This window comes from Sciurus vulgaris, assembly GCF_902686455.1.
Source record: "Sciurus vulgaris genome assembly, chromosome: 16".
Classification (NCBI taxonomy): domain Eukaryota; kingdom Metazoa; phylum Chordata; class Mammalia; order Rodentia; family Sciuridae; genus Sciurus; species Sciurus vulgaris.
Window position 1 is genome coordinate 38,097,979 of NC_136477.1, and position 18,725 is coordinate 38,116,703.

Sequence of the window (18,725 nt, forward strand, 5' to 3'; positions counted from 1 at the left end):
AGCTCTCTTTGAATTACTCAATTTTGCTAGTATAGCATAAAAACAAAGTGTAAGTGAATGGATGTGACTGTGTCCCAATAAATATTAAGCTACAAAAGCAGATATTAGGCCTGCAGAATATAGTTTGTAATTTCTGGCCTAGAGCTGGTAGAACTTGTCTTTCTAGATGTCAGTGACACCTGTTGTATGTTGGCACTCTGTAGCATCTGATAAAAATTTAACAGCACATATGATTCCAGATTTCAGTGTATTCTGGAACCTTAGAGAACCAGCACATGATGGAGGATTTTTGCCGAGACCTGATTCTAAGCCCTAACAGCACTTAGTAATTTTGCTAACTTAGTGATCCTCCGCCACGGTGCTGGTGGCATTTTCAATTCCAGAATGTGGTAGTTTATGGTGTTAAGAGTTATTTTCCAATCCTAAGATCACACCCCTGAGTCCATAGTGAACTCTCAGAGAATGTTATTACCTGAATAAATGATCCCTACTTGGGTCTCCAAGTCTTGATAAAAAATTACATCTCTAACATTTACTAATTTTAGCATTTCATGCATTGTATTACCCAACACCTGACAGCTCTATTGGAAAACAAAATGAGAGACTTTGACCAATAACTGGTTTGGGTTTTCATGAATTAATTCTTTCTGTCACTGTGTCAGCAAGTACTAACTAAGTATCTAATATAAGTAAAATATAGAACAACCTCTAGCTAATCATGTCAAGAGTTATATCGGGTATTGATGTTCTTCAGCTTTAAAATCTTATCTTATGAAGCATGGTATGTCTTTTAAATGTACTACAGAAAAATTTCTGTCCTCTCAAAGGAGTGAAAATATTAGCTTATAGAGATTCTACTTGTCTTATTCTTGGTAAGCAAATATAGGATCATATCCCTCTTCTGTACCACTCTGAGAAAGTGCTGCATTAGGTGTAAAAAACTTCAATTTTGCAAGTATAAAAAATGAGGACATAATCAGGTGCAACTTTTGACTTAATGACATAGTTAGAAATAAAACATTACTTTGAAAACACACCAAAAAAGTCATTTATGCTTAATGGTTTTGTTTATTTTTTTAAATAAAATTGCTAAGGTAAGGTAGCAGCGTTTTGATAGAAGAGGAAATTTGCAAGCTCCACTGAAAAGTCATATCAACTCCCAAGGTTTTGGCACCATCATGTGGTCATTCAGGTTTATTTTGTTCTAATTTTTTCCAAGTTTATTGAGGTATGTTTGGCAAATAACAACTGTATATATTTAAATAGTACAATGTGACAGTTTGATATATGTATACATTACAAAATGATTACTACAATCAAGCTAATTAACATATCCTTCATCTCACGAAGTAACTTTTGTGTGTGTGTGAAAAACACTTAAGATCTACTCTCTTAGTGGATTTCAAGTATACAATACATTATGATTAACCTCAGTCGCCATGCTGTACACTAGTTCTCTAGAACCCATTCATATTGTAACCAAGGCTTTGTGCCCTTACTAATACCTTCTCATTGTCCCCTCACCCCAGCCTTCTATTCTATATCCCTATGAATTCAATTTTTTATAGTCTACACAAAAGTGAGATCATGTCATTATTTAAATAAGCCTTGCTTACTTCCCTTAGTGTAATGTCCTCCAGGCTCATCTGTGCTATCACAAATGACAGGATTATCTTCTTTTAAAGGCCTAATATTATTTTGCCCTCAATGGATGCTTGGGTATTTTCTATATCTTTGTTACTATGAATTATGCTGCAATGAATGTAGGAAATCTCCTTGAGATGATTTTCTTTTGACATATACCAAGCGGTGGAATTGTTGTATCACATGGTAATTCTAGTTTTAATTTTTAAAGTGTCCCCATACTGTTTTCCATGTGGATGCACCAATTCACATTCCCTGGTGTGTCAAGACTTCCTCTTCTCCACATTCTTGACAACTCTTTTTGACTTTGCTATCAGAACCATCCTAACAAGTGTGAAGCGATAGCTTGTTGTGGTGTTGATTTGCATTTCCCTAATAATTACAGCAGCTTTTCATGTCTCTTGGCCATTATTATGTCTTCTTTGGGAAAATGTCTGTTAGGGTCCTTTACCAATTTTTAAATTGATTTATTTATGTTTTTCTATTGAGTTTTATGGGTTCTTTATATATTTTGGATATTAGCCACTTACAAGACATATGCCTTTCAAATATTTTCACTCATTCCATAAGTTGTCTTTTCATTTTGTTGATTACTTTCTTTGTTGTGCTGAAGTTTTTTAGTTTGATCTAGTCCCTGTGTTATTGTTTCCTGCGCTTTCAGTGTCCTATCCAAAAAGTCATTGCTAAGACCAATGTTTTTCTCCTGTTTTCTTCTTAGAGTGTTAGACTCCCAGGACTTCTGCTTAAGTATTTAATCCATTTTAATTGATTTAATCCATTTTAGTTGATTTTTCTGTATGGCATAAGAAAAAGGCCCAATTTCATTCTTTTGCATGAATTATTGTTTTCCCAATACTATTTATTAAAAAGATTATCCTGATCGAGTGATGGATATATTAATTACCCTAAGATGACCAATACATAAATCCAATCATCATAAATATGTATAAATATTATGTGTCAATCAAAAAAAATTTAAACCACAGAAAAATAAAATGAAAACCTACTAACACAAGATACTTTTATAGTAATATCAGGAGGGAGGGTATAGTGATAGATGCCTAGGTTAAAAAATAAGAAAATCTCAAATAAATAATCAATTCCAAAAGAAATAAAAAGCCTTAATAGGCTGATAACAAATAAGAAAATTGAAGCAATAATTTAAAAAAAAAAAAAAAAAACTCCCTCAAAAGGAAAGGTAACTTCTACATTGAAACAGGAATTAATGTCAATTCTTCTTAAACTCTCCAAAAACACACAAACAAATAAAAAGAAAGAAAAGAAGGTGGAAAAAGGAGAACAATTCCAAACCATTGTATGAGCACAGCAGGCTAATACCAAAGACTCTCCCAAGAAAACTCTAGCACAATGTCTCTGATAAACGTGAGTTAGTCAGCTCTTCATCTCTTTGACCAAACAAGAACAACATGGTTGACTCATGGTTTCAGAAGTTTCAGTCCCTGGTTGGCTGGCTCCATTGCTGTGGGCCTGGGTGAGGCAGAACATCATAGCAGAAGGACATGGCAGCTAAAGTCAGACCCAAGGGTTAAAAAAAACTGAAAGAGTTTCCTCTAAGGTCAGAAACAAAAAGAAATGCTCACTCTGCTTCTATTCAACATAGTAATTGAAGTCTCAGTCAGAACCATTAGACCAGGAGAAGAAATAAAATGTATCTAAATCAATAAGGAAGATACTAGTTGTCTCTGTCTGTGGGTAACAGATTTTATACCAAGTAAATCCTGAAGGTTAAACCAAAACACCTGCTAGAACTGTTAGAGAATAAATTCAGTAAAGTTTCAGGATACAAAATCAACCTACAAAAATAAATTGAAATAGGCCCATTACTATAGAATAAAAACACACATAGGGGCATATTTAACCAAGGGAGGGAAAGGTCTATAAACTGAAAACTATGAATCATTTGTGAAATAAATTGAAAAAGACAATGGAAAGATATCCCATGTGGATTGGAAGAATTAATGTTATCAAAATGTTCATATTATCATACTAGACAAAGGTGCCAAAAACATGCAATGGAGAAAAGACAGCCTCTTCAACAAATGGTGCTGGGAAAACTGGAAAACTATATGCAACAGAATGAAACTAAACCCCTATCTCCCACCCTGCACAAAACTCAACTCAAAATGGATCAAGGACCTTGGAATCAAACCAGAGACCCTTCATCTTATAGAAGAAAAAGTAGGTCCAAATCTTCAACATGTCAGCTTAGGATCAGACTTCCTTAACAGGACTCCCATAGCACAAGAAATAAAAGCAAGAATCAACAACTGGGATAGATTCAAAAAAAAAGCTTTCTCTCAGCAAAGGAAACTATCAGCAATGTGAAGAGAGTGGGAGAATATCTTTGCCACTCATACTTCAGATAGAGCACTAATTTCCAGAATACATAAAGAACTCAAAAAACTCTACACCAAGAATACAAATAACCCAATCAACAAATGGGCTAAGGAAATAAACAGATACTTCACAGAAGAAGATGTACAAGCAATCAACAGATACATGAAAAAATGTTCAACATCTCTAGTAATAAGAGAAATGCAAATCAAAACTACCCCAAGATTCCGTCTCGCCCCAATTAGAATGTCAATTATCAAGAATACAAGCAACAATAGGTGTTGGCGAGGACGTGGGGAAAAAGGTACACTCATACATTGCTGGTGGGGTTGCAAATTAGTGCAGCCACTCTGGAAAGCAGTGTGGAGATTCCTTAGAAAACTTGGAATGGAACCACCATTTGACTCAGCTATTTCACTCCTAGGCCCATACCCCAAGGACTCTTATCATACTACAGAAATACAGCCACATCAATGTTCATAGCTGCTCAATTCACAATAGCCAGATTGTGTAATCAACCTAGATGCCCTTCTATTGATGAATGGATAAAGAAACTATGATATATATATATATATATATATATATATATATATATATACACACACACACACACACACACAATGGAATATTAGTCAGTCATAAAGAATAATAAAATTATGGCATTTGCAGGCAAATGGATGAAATTGGAGAATATCATGCTAAGTGAGATAAGCCATTCTCAAAAAACCAAAGGACGAATGATCTTGCTGATAAGCGGATGATGATACATAATGGGGGGTGGGAGGGAGGCAAGGATGGAGGAAGGAGGGACTGTATATAGGGAAAAGAGGGGTGGGAGGGGTGGGGGGTAGAAAAAAATAAGAATAAATCAAACAGCAAAAAAAAAAGTTCATATTATCCAAAGTGATCTATAGATTCGATGGACTCTTGATAAAAATTCCAATGGCATACTTCATAGAAGTAGAAAAATCAATTTTGAAATTTACAAAACTACAAAAGACCCTGAATAGCCAAAATAATCTTGAGTAAGAACAATGATAAGCTGGGGTTGTGGCTCAGTGATAGAGTGCTTGCCTAGCACATGTGAGGCCCTGAGTTCAATTCTCAGCACCATGTAAAAATAAATAAATGAAATGTAAAGTTATTGTGTCCCATCTACAACTAAAAATGTTTTTTTAAAAAAGAAGAGCAATGATGAAGGTATCATAACACCTGACTTGGAAAATATACTACAAACCTAGAGCAATCAAAACAGCATACCATTGGCATAAAAACTGATATATACACCAATGGAACAGAATACATTGTGGAGAAATAACACTACATGTTTACAACCAACTAAATTTTGACAGAGTAGCCAAGAACACACAATGGGAAAGGGTAGTCTCTTCAATAAATGGTGCTGGGAAAACTGGATCTCAACATGCAGGCAAATGAAACTAGATCCCTCTCAATAGTTAAAAATATCAACTCAAATGCATTTAAAATTTAAATATAGAATGGGAGAGGTACAAACTATACATCCAACAAGGGGTTAATATCCAGAACACATGAGGAACTCAATAGAAAATAATAATAATAATAATAATAATAACAATAAATCTAATTTAAAATGTGCTAAAGGGCTAGGAATGCATCTCAGTGGTAGAGTGCTTGCCTAGCATGCATGAGGCCCTGGGGTCAAACCCCACAATCACACAGAAAAAAAAAAAGTGTACTAAGGAGATGACTAGTGGTTTCTCAAAAGAAGACATACAAATGACCAAAAGATACATGAAAAATGTTCCGTATCAGTAATCATTGGGGAAATGCAAACAAAACCACAACGAGATCCTTATGTGACCCCATTTAGGATGGCCATTATCCAAAAGATAAAAATAAATGTTGGTGAGAATGTGGAAAATGTGAACTTTTATAGGTTATTGGTAGAAATGTAAATCAATACAGGCATTATTAAAAACATTATGGCGTTTTCTTTAAAAACTAAAAATGGAGCTATAAAATCCAGAAATCGCACTACTGGATATATACCCAAGTGAAATGAAATCAACATGTCAAAGAAATACCCATACCCCCATGTTTACTGCAGTACGATTCCCAACAACCCGGATATTGAATCAACTTAAATGTCCATCAGTGAACAAATGGATAAAGAAAATGTGGTATATATACACCCTGAGATTTTTTTTTTAATTCTCTTTTTATTTCCTCTTTCTCCCAATGTTCAAGAATATGTTGCTTAGTTTCAACATTTTTGTGAATTTTCTCATTTTCTAATGCTGTTGATTTCTTGTTTCATTCTATTGTGGTCAGAAAAGATACTTGATATAAATTCGATCAAATTTGTTGATTTGTTTTGTGATCTAACTTGTGACTTATCCTGAAGAACCTCCCTCCTGCGTTTGAGAAAAATGTGTATTCTGCTGTTGGATAGAATGATTTCCATTAGATCCATTTGGTCTGTGGTGTTGTCCCAGTCAGAAGTCTCTTTATTGATTTTCTGTCTGAATGATCTATCCATTACTGAAAGTGAGGTATTCAAGTTCAATAATAGCAAGTATTATTATATTGCTATTTATTGCTCCCATCAGATCTCTTAATATTTGCTTTAAATATTTAGAATCTCTGATGTTGAGTACATATATATTTACCAGTAATATATCTTCCCATTGAATTGACCCTTTCATCATTATATAATAACCTTCTTTACAATAGTTTCTGAGTTAGACTATTTATAGATATATTTTATATAAATTATATTTATATAAATTTTATATTTTATATGTGCATTTATCTATATTTAGATATAAGTACAGCTACTCCGTTCTTTCTTTTAGTTACCATTTGCAGAAGATATCTTTCCACACTTTGATTTCAGCTTGTGTGTCCTCAAAGTTAAAGTGGATTTCTGTGAACAGCGTATCACTGGATCTTGTTTGTTGTTGTTGTTTTAATCCCTGTGGCCCACTCTGTGTCTTTCTTTTTTGGCTGGTAATTGAACCCAGGTGCTCTACCACTTAGCTGTACCCCTAGCTGCTCTGCCTTTTTATTGGGCAGTGTAATCTATTTATATTTAAAATGTTTGGGCCGCTACCGGTGCTGTGGCAGCTGTGGCTGCCCCGGGTCAGGCGCAAGGTAAAAAGATCACCGATCTGCGGGTCATCTATCTCAAGTGCGAGCTGAAGCGGCGGAACTTAGACATCACCGGAGTCAAGACTGTGCTGGTCTCCCGACTCAAGCAGGCTATTGAAGAGGAAGGAGGTGATCCAGATAATATTGAATTAACCGTTTCAACTGATACTCCAAACAAGAAACCAACCAAAGGCAAAGGTAAAAAACAGGAAGCAGACGAAGTGGAGATGCTTCTGTGGAAGATGATGCTTTTGTCAAGGACTGTGAATTGGAGAATCAAGAGGCACATGAACAAGATGGAAATGATGAACTAAAGGACTCTGAAGAATTTGGTGAAAATGAAGAAGACTGTGTGCATTCCAAGGAGTTACTTTCTGCAGAAGAAAACAAGAGAGCTCATGAATTAATAGAGGCAGAAGCAATAGAAGATATAGAAAAAGAGGACATTGAAAGTCAGGAAATTGAAGCTCAAGAAGGTGAAGATGATACCTTTCTAACAGCCCAAGATGGTGGGGAAGAAGAAAATGAGAAAGAAGGGAACCTAGCTGAGGCTGATCACACAGCTCATGAAGAGATGGAAGCTAATGCGACTGTGAAAGAAGCTGAGGATGACAACATCTCGGTCACAATCCAGGCTGAAGATGCCATCACTCTGGATTTTGATGGTAATGACCTCCTAGAAACAGGTAAAAATGTGAAAATTACAGATTCTGAAGCAAGTAAGCCAAAAGATGGGCAGGACGCCATTGCACAGAGCCCGGAGAAGGAAACCGAGGATTATGAGATGAATGCGAACCATAAAGATGGTAAGAAGGAAGACTGCGTGAAGGGTGATCCTGTCGAGAAGGAAGCCAGAGAAAGTTCTAAGAAAGCAGAATCTGGAGAAAAAGAAAAGGATACTTTGAAGAAAGGGCCCTCGTCTACTGGGGCCTCTGGTCAAGTAAAGAGCTCTTCAAAGGAATCTAAAGACAGCAAGACATCATCTAAAGATGATAAAGGAAGTACAGGTAGTACTAGTGGTAGCAGTGGAAGCTCAACTAAAAATATCTGGGTTAGTGGACTTTCTTCTAATACCAAAGCTGCTGATTTGAAGAACCTCTTTGGCAAATATGGAAAGGTTCTTAGTGCAAAGGTAGTTACAAATGCTCGAAGTCCTGGGGCAAAATGCTATGGCATTGTAACTATGTCTTCAAGCACAGAGGTGGCCAGATGTATTGCACATTTTCATCTCACTGAGCTGCATGGTCAACTGATTTCTGTTGAAAAAGTAAAAGGTGAGCTAGCAAGCTAGCAGGCTATCGCGCCCGGCCCCTGCGCACTCAGCAGTCTTCTGTGCGCATCTCGGTCGGAGCTGCTTCTTTGCCTCGGCTGCTCCGGAGCCAACCCCTGCGCTTGCGGCTGCTCAGCCCGGGTAGGACGAGCTCTCCTGTGCTGTCTACACCCGCGCCCCTTCCCTCCGCACAGGTCAGGGGAGGTGACAAGGGTGCCTGACCTGGGACCCGAGAAAGAAGAGGTCTGAAAGATGAACAGACCAGCCACTTTCCACTGACTGGTAGCCATGGCATTCACTGAAAGAGTCAAAAGCAGTGGCAGCAGGACCCCCAGACCAACTGACTGCGCCCTATCACCGGGACACCAGACCGACTGATTGCACCCGGCCTCCAGGATCCCACAACCACACCAAACACACCCGACCTCCAGGACCCCTGCCGGACCAACTGCATCCTGTCTCCAGGACCTCCAGCTGACCACATCCACCCCTGAGCTGCAGCTCCCCATTTGCCAACACATTTGGAAGCCAGAGCAGCCATCCTGGATAATACTGGAAGCCACAGCTCCGATCTTCGGGTGGGGCAAATCCCATCCTGCAACGCCTGCTGGAGGCTTGAAGCTCATTCTCAGGTACCTCTCATACATCGGGCTACTGAACACTGGGAGGTTTCATTACAATATGACTATTTTACAGTAGAATTTCTTTTTTCTCCTTTTTTAAAAAAAATATTTAAGTTTTTATTTCTTTACGTTTCTTGCTTTCTTTTCCTTCTGTTTACCTGTTCCCTCAGAGTCGCTTTCTCCCTTATTTACATGATGTTATTGTCCCCATAGGGGCTATTTGGTCTAGGATTGCATAGTGTCTGGTTTGGGCACTGCTAATATCTATCTCCCCTTAAAGAAAGGGTTTTGGAAACCTATAAGGACACTATAAGCCTATAGGGGGAAATCTGCAATACCCCCAGATCTGCAGCACTAGAGGGGAAGATACATGAACAACATAAAAAAACAAGGGAAGAAAATGATCCAAACAAATCTAGATTCTATAGTAATAGACTCCAATGACAGTATGGTAGAAGAAATGTCAGAAAATGACTTCAGATTATACATGATTAAGATGATTCGCGAAGCAAAGGATGAGATAAGAGAGCAATTGCAGGCAATGAATGATAATACCAATAAGCTGAAAGAGCACCTGCAGAAAGCAAAAGATCATTTCAACAAAGAGATAGAGATTCTCAAAAAAAAAACAAACGGAAATCCTTGAAATGAAGGAGACAATAAACCAAATAAAAAACTCAGTGGAAAGCATCACCAACAGACTAGACCACTTGGAAGACAGAACCTCAGACAATGAAGACAAAATATTTAATCTTGAAAATAAAGTCGCCCAAACAGAGAAGATGGTAAGAAATCATGAACAGAATCTCCAAGAACTATGGGACATCATGAAAAGACCAAATTTAAGAATTATTGGGATTGAGGAAGGCACAGAGATACAAACCAAAGGAATGAACAACCTATTCAATGAAATAATATCAGAAAATTTCCCAAACCTGAAGAATGAAATGGAAAATCAAATACAAGAGGCTTACAGAACACCAAATACACAGAATCACAACAGATCCACACCAAGGCACATTATAATGAAAATGCCTAACATTCAAAATAAAGAAAGGATTTTGAAGGCCGCGAGAGAAAAGCATTAGATTACATATAGGGGGAGACCAATACGGATAGCAGCAGACTTCTCAACCCAGACTCTAAAAGCTAGAAGGGCCTGGACTAACATATTTCAAGCTCTGAAAGAACATGGTTGCCAACCAAGAATCCTATACCCAGCAAAACTAACCTTCAGATTTGAAGATGAAATAAAATCCTTCCATGATAAAAAAAAAAAGTTAAAAGAATTTACAAATAGAAAGCCTGCACTACAGAATGTTCTCAACAAAATATTCCATGAGGAGGAAATGCAAAACAACAATGGAGGTCAGCAAAGGGAGGAACTACCTTAGAGAAAAACCACTCAAAGGAGAAAACAAGCCAACTTTTTTTTTTAATTTATTTTTATTGTAAACAAATGGGATACATATTGTTTCTGTTTGTACATGGAGTAACAGCATACCATTTGCATATTCATAAATTTACATAGAGTAATGATGTTTGATTCATTCCATTATTTGTTTCCTTCCCCCCCCACCCCTCCCACCTCTCTTTCCCTCTATACAATCCCTCCTTCCTCCATTCTTGTCCCACTCAACCCCCCATTAAGTGTCATCATCCACTTATCAGTGAGATCATTCCTCTTTTGGATTTTTGAGATTGGACAAGCCAACTTAAAAACCAAAAATAAGCCAAATGACTGGGAATACAAATCATTTCTCAATAATAACCCTGAACGTTAATGGCCTAAACTCATCAATCAAAAGACATAGACTGGCAGAATGGACTAAAAAGAAAGACCCAACAATATGCTGCCTGCAAGAGACTCATCTCATAGAAAAAGACATCCACAGATTAAAGATGAAAGGATGGGAAAAAACCTACCATGCACATGGACCCAGTAAAAAAGCGGGGGTTTCCATCTTTATATCAGATAAAGTGGACTTCAAGGCAAAGTTAGTCAGAAGGGATAAAGAAGGACATTTCATACTGCTTAAGGGAACCATAAATCAGGAAGACATAACAATAGTAAATATTTATGCCCCAAACAATGGTGCATCCCTGTACATCAAACAAATCCTTCTCAATTTCAAGAATCACATAGACCACAACACAATACTTCTGGGCGACTTTAATGCACTGCTGTCATCACTTGATAGATTTTCCAAACAAAATCCAACCAAAGAAACCATAGAACTCAATAATACAATCAATAACCTAGACTTACTAGACATATATAGAATATTCCATCCATCAAAAAGCGGATACACTTTCTTCTCAGCAGCACATGGAACCTTCTCAAAAATAGATCATATGTTATGCCACAACAGCCCTTAGGAAATGCAAAAAAATAGAGATACTGCCTTGTGTTCTATCAGATCATAATGGACTGAGAGTAGAAATCAATGACTTAGTAAAAAAAGGAAATTACTCCAACACTTGGAGACTAAAATGCTATTGAATGAAACATGGATAACAAAAAACATCAGGGAGGAGATTAAAAAATTCTTAGAGGTCAATGAGAACAACGATACAACATATCAAAATCTCTGGGACACTATGAAAGCGGTACTAAGAGGAAAATTCATTGCATGGAGCGCATTCCAGAAAAGAATGAAAAGTCAACAACTAAATGACCTAACATTACAGCTCAAAGCCCTAGAAAAAGAAGAACAGAATCACAGCAAAAGTAGTAGAAGATGGGAAATAATTAAAATCAGAGCTGAAATCAATGAAATTGAAACAAAAGAAACTATTCAAAAAATTGACAAAAAGTTGGTTCTTTGAGAACATCAACCAAATAGACAAACCCTTAGCCACACTAACAAAGAGAAGGAGAGAGAAGACACAAATTACTAAAATACATGATGCAAAAGGAAATATCACAACAGACACCACTGAGATACAGAACATAATGAGAAGCTACTTTGAAAATCTGTATTCCAACAAAATAGATAGTACCGAAGACATTGACAAATTTCTAGAGACATATGCTCCTCCCAAACTGAACCAGGAGGACATACACGATTTAAACAGATCAATATCAAGCAATGAAATAGAAGAAGCCATTAAAAATCTACCATCCAAGAAAAGCCCAGGACCAGACGGATTCTCAGCCGAGTTCTACAAGACCTTCAAAGAAGAACACATTCCAATACTTCTCAAAGTATTCCAGGAAATAGAAAAGGAGGGTACCCTACCGAACTCATTCTATGAAGCTAATATCACCCTCATACCCAAACCAGGAAAAGACACATCAAGGAAAGAAAATTTTAGACCAATATCCTTGATGAATATAGATGCTAAGATCCTTAACAAAATATTGGCAAACCGTATCCAAAAACATATTAAGAAAATTGTGCACCACGATCAAGTGGAGTTCATCCCTGGAATGCAAGGATGGTTTAACATCCGTAAATCAATAAACATAATCCATCATGTCAATAGACTTAAGGATAAGAATCATATGGTTATTTCAATTGATGCAGAAAAAGCATTTGACAATATACAACACCCCTTCATGCTGAAAACACTAGAAAAAAATAGGGATAGTAGGAACATACCTGAACATTGTAAAGGCTATTTATGCTAAGCCCGTGGCCGACATCATTCTTAATGGAGAAAAACTGAAACCATTACCTTTAAAAACAGGAACAAGACAGGGATGTCCTCTTTCACCACTTCTATTCAACACTGTCCTCGAAATTCTAGCCAGAACAATTAGGCAGACTAAAGAAATTAAAGGGATACGAATAGGAAAAGAGGAACTTAAGCTGTCACTATTTGTGGATGACATGATTCTATATTTAGAGGATCCAAAAACCTCCCCCAGAAAACTTCTAGACCTCATCAATGAATTTGGCAAAATAGCAGGCTATAAAATCAACACGCAAAAATCTACAGCATTTTTATATGCAAGCGATGAAACAGCTGAAAGGGAAATGAAGAAACAACTCCATTTGCAATAGCCTCAAAAAAAAATAAAATACTTGGGTATGGTCTAACCAAAGAGGTAAAAGATCTCTACAATGAAAACTACAAAACACTGAAGAAAGAAATTAAGGAAGATGGAAAGATCTCCCATGTTCTCAGATAGGCAGAATTAATATTGTCAAAATGGTCATACTACCAAAAGTGCTATACAGATTCAATGCAATTCCAATTAAAATCCCAATGACATACCTCACAGAAACAGAGCAAGCAATCATGAAATTCATCTGGAAGAATAAGAAACCCAGAATAGCTAAAGCAATCCTTAGCAGGAAGAATGAAACAGGGGGTATCGCAATACCAGAACTTCAACTCTACTAGAAAGCAATAGTAACAAAAACGGCATGGTATTGGCACCAAAATAGACAGGTAGATCAATGGTACAGAATAGAGGACACGGACACAAACCCAAATAAATACAATTTTCTAATACTAGACAAAGGTGCCAAAAATATGCAATAGAGAAAAGATAGCCTCTTCAACAAATGGTGCTGGGAGAACTGGAAATCCATATGCAATAGAATGAAACTAAATCCCTATCTCTCACCCTGCACAAAACTCAACTCACAATGGATCAAGGACCTTGAAATCAGACCAGAGACCCTGCATCTTATAGAAGAAAAGGTAGGTCCAATCTTCACCTTGTTGGCTTAGGATCAGACTTCCTTAACAGGACTCCCATAGCACAAGAAATAAAAGCAAGAATCAATAACTGGGATAGTTTCAAACTAAATAGCTTTCTCTCAGCAAAGGATACTATCATCAATGCAAAGAGAGAGCCTACAGAGTGGGAGAATATCTTTGCCACTCATACTTCAGATAGAGCACTAATTTCCAGAATCTATAAAAAACTCAAAAAACTCTACACCAAGAATACAAATAACCCAATCAACAAATGGGCTAAGGAAATGAACAGACACTTCACAGAAGAAGATGTACAAGCAATCAACAGATACATGAAAAAATGTTCAACATCTTTAGTAATAAGAGAAATGCAAATCAAAACTACACTAAGATTCCATCTCACCCCAATTAGAATGCCGATTATCAAGAATACAAGCAACAATAGGTGTTGGCAAGGATGTGGGGAAAAAGGTACACTCATACATTGCTGGTGGGGCTGCAAATTAGTGCAGCCACTCTGGAAAGCAGTGTGGAGATTCCTTAGAAAACTTGGAATGGACCTACCATTTGACCCAGCTATCCCACTCCTTGGCCTATACCCAAAGGACTTAAAATCAGCACACTACAGAGATACAGCCACATCAATGTTCATAGCAGCTCAATTCACAATAGCCAGACTATGGAACCAACCTGGATGCTCTTCGATTGATGAATGGATAAAGAAACTGTGGTATATATATATATATATATATATATATATATATATATATATATATATACAATGGAATATTACTCAGCTATAAAGAATAATAAAATTATGGCATTTGCAGGCAAATGGATGAAATTGGAGAATATCATGCTAAGTGAGATAAACCAATCTCAAAAATCCAAAAGAGGAATGATCTCACTGATAAGCGGATGATGCCTCTTAATGGGGGGTGTGAGTGGGACAAGAATGGAGGAAGGAGGGACTGTATAGAGGGAAAAGAGAGGTGGGAGGGGTGGGGGGGAGAAAAAATAATGGAAAGAATCAAACATCATTACTTTATGTAAATTTATGAATATGCAAATGGTATGCTGTTACTCCATGTACAAACAGAAACAACATGTATCCCATTTGTTTACAATAAAAATAAATTTTAAAAAAAAGGAAAAAGTAAAAGGTGATCCTCCTAAGAAAGAAATGAAGAAAGAGAATGATGAAAAGAGTAGTTCAAGAAGTTCTGGAGATAAAAAAAATATGAGTGACAGAAGTAGCAAGATACAAGCCTCTGTCAAAAAAGAAGAGAAAAGGTCATCTGAGAAATCTGAAAAAAAAAGAAAGCAAGGATGCTAAGAAAATAGAAGGTAAAGATGAGAAGAATGATAATGGAGGAAGTGGCCAAACTTCAGAATCGATTTTAAAAAGTGAAGAAAAGAAGCGAATAAGTTCAAAGAGTCCAGGACACATGGTAATATTAGATAAAACTAAGGGAGATCATTGTAGGACATCAAGAAGAGGAAGATATGAAAAAATTCATGGAAGAAGCAAGGAAAAGGAGAGAGCTAGCCTAGATTTAAAAAAAGGGGGACAAAGACTACTTTTTTTTTTTTAAAAGATGAAGGAACAAAGATTGAGAGAACATTTAGTTCGTTTTGAAAGACTGCGACGAGCAATTTCCCTCCGAAGACGAAGAGAGATTGCAGAAAGAGAGCGTCGAGAGCGAGAACGCATTAGAATAATTCGTGAACGGGAAGAACGGGAACGCTTACAGAGAGAGAGAGCGCGCCTAGAAATTGAAAGGCAAAAACTAGAGAGAGAGAGAATGGAACGCGAACGCTTGGAAAGGGAACGTCGCAAGGAAGCTGAACGAGAGGAACTCAGAAGGCAGCAGCAACAGCTTCGTTATGAACAAGAAAAAAGGAATTCTTTGAAACGGCCACATGATGTAGATCATAGGCGAGATGATCCTTACCGGAGCGAGAATAAAAAGTTGTCTCTAGATACAGATGCAAGATTCAGCCATGGATCTGACTACTCTCGCCAACAGAATAGATGTAATGACTTCAATCACCGAGAAAAGGGAGGTTTCCTGAGAGTTCAGCTGTACAGTCTTCATCTTTTGAAAGGCGAGAAGGCTTTGTTGGTTAAAGTGAAGGGAAAAAAGCACGACCAACTGCACGAAGAGATGATCCAAGCTTTGAAAGGTATCCCAAAAACTTCAGTGATTCCAGAAGAAATGAGCCTCCACCACCAAGAAACGAACTTAGAGAAACAGACGAGAGGTACGAGGGGAACGAGGTGAGAGGAGAACAGTGATCATTCATGACAGACCTGATATTGCTCACGCTAGACACCCTCGAGAAGCGGGGCCCAATCCTTCTAGACCAACCTCCTGGAAACGTGAAGGAAGTATGTCTGCAGATAAACGTGAGGCAAGAGTTGAAAGGCCAGAACGGTCTGGGAGAGAAGTATCAGGACACAGCGTGAGAGGCGCTCCCCCTGGGAATCGCAGTAATGCCGCAGGCTATGGAAGCAGAGGAGACCGAGGAATCATCTCAGATCGGGGAAGCGGAGCCCAGCACTATCCTGAAGAACGACATGTTGTTGAACGCCACGGACGGGACGCAAGTGGACCAAGGAAAGAGTGGCATGGTCCACCTTCTCAAGGGCCTGGCTATCATGATACAAGGCGAATGGGTGATGGCCGGGCAGGAGCAGGCATGATAAGCCAACATTCAAGTAATGCATCTCCAATTAATAGAATTGTACAGATCAGTGGCAATTCCATGACAAGAGGAAGTGGCTCCGGATTTAAACCATTTAAGGGTGGACACCCCACGGCGATTTTGAAAATGAGCTCTCTGCCATGGTTTTGAGATAATTTATTGAAATCTCCTGTAAACTTTACTTGACTACTTATGAAGAGGACCTCTGACTTGCTTGAGAGTTCTGTCAGACATTTTTTCTTTTTTAAAAATTTAACATGATTGCTTTTCTCAATTTTAGAGAAGATGTTTAAATAGTTCTGTTGTAACTTTTAATAGTTTTGTGTATCATTCAACTTTTTTTCTTGCAGCACCAAGACACATTTGAAAAGATTGGAATTGAAGCTGTTTTGTTTAATGCTGTGTGAATATGAAGAGTAGTTTGCAGCTGTGTGGTAGTGGTTTAATTTGCAGCATTAGCTCTGTGGTGTCGGGCTCTAGAGTTACTTCTTATCACCAAGCATTTTCAGCCTCCATTTTGCAGGCTGTCTAAGCTTAAAAGTCTGCTGTCTTAATTTTTAGAGAATAAGATTGTTCCTTGCATTTCTGAGTATTATGTAACCTATTTTTGCAGAAGGTACTGTTACATTAAGTGCATCTGTGTATCCTGGTTTAAAAAAAACATGTAATCTTTTTTGAAATAAACCTTCATATTCTGTATAAAAATAAATAAATAAAATGTTTGTTGTTAGGTAAGGACTTTATATTGCCATTTTGGTGATTGTTTCCTGGCTGTTTTCAGTTGTTTTGTTCCTGTCTACTTTTGATGTCTTCCTTTGTTTTTAGTTTTTAGTTTGTTTGGGTTTTTTGTTGTTGTTGTTGTTGTTGTTTTGTTTTGTTTTGGCTTTAGGTTTTGTTTTTGTTTCTTGTGTGTTCCCCCACCCCTTTGTATTATTGTTGTTTGGGAGGGTGTCTCTCCCTATGTGATCCAGGCCGTTCTCAAACTCTCAAAATCCTCCTCCTTTATCCTCCCACTTAACTGAGATTACAGACTTGTGCCACCACACATATCTTCCTTTATTACTTGATAAATTTTCATAGCAATTTACTTTGATTCTTGCCTCCTTATATTTTGTTAATCTATTATAGTTTTCTTCTTTTTAAAAATTTTTAAAATTTGTTCTAATTAGTAGTACATGACAGTAGGATGCATTTATACATTTTGATAGATCATACATAAATGGAGTGTAATGTCTCATTTTTCTGATTGTAAAAATTGTAGGATCACATCGGTCATGCAGTCATATGTGTACATGAGATAACAATGTCTGTTTCACTCTAGTATCCTTCCTACCCCCACACCCCTTCCCCTCCCTTCATTCCCCTCTGCCTAATCTAAAGAAACTTTTCTTTGAAGTTACCATTAGGCTTGCATGAAGTATCTGACAGTTATGACAGTCTATTTCATGAATTGATAAATTGAAGTAATAGCAATTTCATTTCAATTGCATACAAAACTTTACCTTTGACTCCCTTCCAACCTGTTCTTAAAGTTCATTATTGTTTAATGTCTACCAATAATTATCTACCAATAATTTTTTGTGTTTGTAGTTGTTCTTAATATTTTTTGCTGTTGAGTTTTATTATTTTCATTAATTTAGGTTAAAAGTAACTTGTGCCCCACGGACGACATTGCATTGTTCTGTATTCGTTAGTACATTTTCCTTTACCAGTGAGACATATGCTTTCACAATGTTATTTAGCATGCTTTCATTTCAGCTAAAGAACTTCCATACCATTTCTTGCAAGGTGGGTCTGTTAGCAACAAATGCCTCCAGTTATTCTTTGTCTATAAAAGATTTTATCTCTTCTTTTTTAAAGTTGCTTGTTAAATTGCTGGGGCTGGCCTCAAACTTGTAATCTTCAGGTCTCAGCCTCCCAGATTGCTGGGATTACAGGTGAGCACCACCATACCTGGATCTTCTTCATTTTTAAAGGATAGTTTTGCCAGGAATAGTATTCTAGGATAGGTTTTTTTTTTCTTTTTCTTTTAGTACTTTGTAGTACTTCATCCTGCTCTCTCCCAGTCTGTAAGGTTTGCACTCAAACATCTTCTGAAAGTCTTGTAAAGCTTTCCATATATATGAAGTCATTTTCTCTTGCTGCTTTCAAAGTTGTCTCATTATTTTCAACTTTCAAAATTTAGTTATAATTTGTCTCACCCTACACCTCCTTATGTTCAACCTATCTAGGGACTTGGCTTCTTGAATTTAGATTGTTTTTGTCCTCAGTTTGGGAAAATTTTCAGTCATTAGTTCTTTAAATAAACTTTCTGTTCCTCTTCCACTTTTCCTTCT

General features: G+C 37.2%; 1 pseudogene across 1 annotated transcript; it reads left to right on the forward strand.

Moving 5' to 3' along the window:
• The first annotated feature begins 7,082 nt into the window (after nt 1-7,082).
• Nucleotides 7,083-17,082, forward strand: LOC306646427 (SAFB-like transcription modulator; annotated as a pseudogene). Its single transcript, XR_013766923.1, has 2 exons — nt 7,083-8,405; nt 14,844-17,082. The product of XR_013766923.1 is annotated as an SAFB-like transcription modulator (transcript).
• Nucleotides 17,083-18,725: the final 1,643 nt, after the last annotated feature.